This window comes from Petromyzon marinus, unplaced genomic scaffold (assembly GCF_048934315.1).
Source record: "Petromyzon marinus isolate PM22_M1 ecotype Great Lakes invasive population unplaced genomic scaffold, UKy_Petmar_22M1.pri1.0 PM_G_Scaffold_26, whole genome shotgun sequence".
NCBI lineage: Eukaryota > Metazoa > Chordata > Hyperoartia > Petromyzontiformes > Petromyzontidae > Petromyzon > Petromyzon marinus.
The window spans coordinates 762501-765000 of NW_027422828.1; positions in this window are offsets into that span (position 1 = coordinate 762501).

Here is a 2500-nt window from a genome sequence, read left to right on the forward strand (position 1 = left end):
GATGGATTCAATGATCGCTGTATAGAATTGCACCATCATTGTCTTTGGCAGGTTGCATTTCTTCAGCTGCCGTCGAAAGTACATCCTCTGTTGAGCTCTCTTGGCGAGGGAGCTGATGTTCAGTTCCCACTTGAGGTCCCGGCAGAGAATAGTGCCCAGGAAGCGGAAGGACTCCACAATTTTGACTGCGGAGTCTAACAGGGTGATGGCGGTGAGTGGGGCTGTATTCTTCCTGAAGTCCACAACCATCTCAACTGTCCTTAGAGCATTTAGCTCTAAGTTGTTCTGGCTACACCAGGTCACCAGGTTGTCAGCTTCCCACCTATAGTCAGACTCATCCCCACCAGAGATCAGCCCAATGAGGGTGGTGTCGTCCGACAAACTTCAAGAGTTTGACGGACAGATGATTGGAGGCGCAGCTGTTGGTATACAGGGAGAAGAGCAGTGGGCAAAGGACGCAGCCCTGAGGAGTTCCCGTGCTGATGGACCTGGAGTCAGAGACTTCTGTTCCCGGCTTAACGCACTGCTTCCTGTCAGAGAGGAAGTCTGTGATCCACCTGCAGGTGGAGTAGGGCACGTTCAGCTGGAAGAGCTTGTCCTGAAGCAGGGCAGGGATGATGGTGTTGAAGGCAGAGCTGAAGTCCACAAACAGGATCCTGGCGTAGGATGCTGGGGCGTCCACATGCTGTAGGGTGAAGTGGAGGGCCATGTTAACTGCGTCGTCCACAGACCTGTTGGCTCTGTAGGCAAACTGAAGGGGGTCCAGGAGAGGGTCTGTGATGGCTTTGTGGTGTGCCAGGAGCAGGCGCTCAAAAGACTTCATTACCACAGATGTAAGGGCGACCGGTCTGTAATCATTTAGTCCTGTTGGCCTTAGCTTTTTGGGCACAGCGATGATGGTGGAGGACTTGAGACAGGCTGGTACATGGCATGTCTCCAGGGAGGTGTTAAAGATGTTGGTGAACACCGGAGACAGCTGGTCAGCGCAGTGCCTGAGGGTGGCTGGAGAGACAGAGTCCGGCCCGGCTGCTTTGCGTGGATTCTGCCTCTTGAAAAGCCCATTAACTTCTCCCTCCTGAAAGGAGAGAGTCGTTTCTGTAGTATGGGTGGGGGATGGGGCCTCTTGGGTGGGAAGGGGTGGTTCAGGACAGTCCAATTGTCTTTCAAATCTACGGTAGAACTCGTTCAGGTCGTTGGCTAGGCGGGAGTCGTTAGTGGTGTGGGGCGCTCTGGGTTTGTAGTTGGTGATGTGCCTGAGCCCTTTGGCAGACAGAAGCAGCGTCGTTAGTAGAGAACTGGTGTTTTAGTGTCTCTGAGTACAGTCGTTTAGCCTCTCTCACCGCTTTGCTAAACCTGTTCTTCGACTCCTTGAATCTGTCTCTATCCCCACTCCTAAACGCTTCCTCCTTCTCCAACCTCAACCTTTTGAGCTTTGCTGAGAACCAGGGCTTGTTGTTGTTAAAGTTCACCCTGGTACGTGTTGGGATACAGCAGTCCTCACAGAAGCTGATGTACACAGCCTCTGTGAGTTCATCCAGACTATTGGTAGCAGTCGTGAACATATCCCAGTCAGTACAGTCTAAGCACGCCCGCAAATCTTCCACAGCCTCACTGGTCCACTGTTTAGATGTCCTCACAGCAGGTTTACAGAGTTTTAGTTGCTGCCTGTATGCACGAATCAGGTGGACCAAGGGAGTTCTGTGCGAGCCGAACAGCCCCGTGACCCACAAGAGAAACATCCCCGCCAAATTCGAGCGTTTGACGGGGTCTATCCGTGAAAAAATATTCACGTTTTTGAGTGCACATGCATTTCTGCTGCAAATGCCTCTGGAAGTTTCATGCCGTTCGTATGCCAATTGTGGCAACACGAAAATGACCCGTTTTCCCATTCCGAGGGATTTCTGTGCGACCCTAACAGCCCCGTGAGCCACAAGAGACACATCCCCGCCAATTTCTAGCGTTTCACGGGGTCTATCCGTGAAAAATATAGACGTTTTTGAGTGCACATGCATTTCTGCTGCAGATGCCTCTGGAAGTTTCATGCCGTTCGTACGCAATGTGGCAACACGAAAATGACCCCTTTTCCCATTCCGAGGGATTTCTGTGCGACCCTAACTAACAGCGCCCGTGAGCCACAAGAGAGACATCCCCGCCAATTTATAGCGTTTCACGGGGTCTATCCGTGAAAAATATAGACGTTTTTGAGTGCACATGCATTCCTGCTGCAAATGCCTCTGGAAGTTTCATGCCGTTCCTATGCAATGTGGCCACACAAAAATGACCCGTTTTCCCATTCCGAGGCATTTCTGTGCGACCCTAACAGCCCCGTGAGCCACAAGAGAGACATCCCCGCCAACTTCTAGCGTTTGACGGGGTCTATGCGTGAAAAATATTAAAATTTTTGAGTGCACGTGCCTTTCTGCTGCAAATGCCTCTGGAAGTTTCATGGCGTTCCTATGCAATGTGGCAACACGAAAATGACCCCTTTTCCCATTCCGAG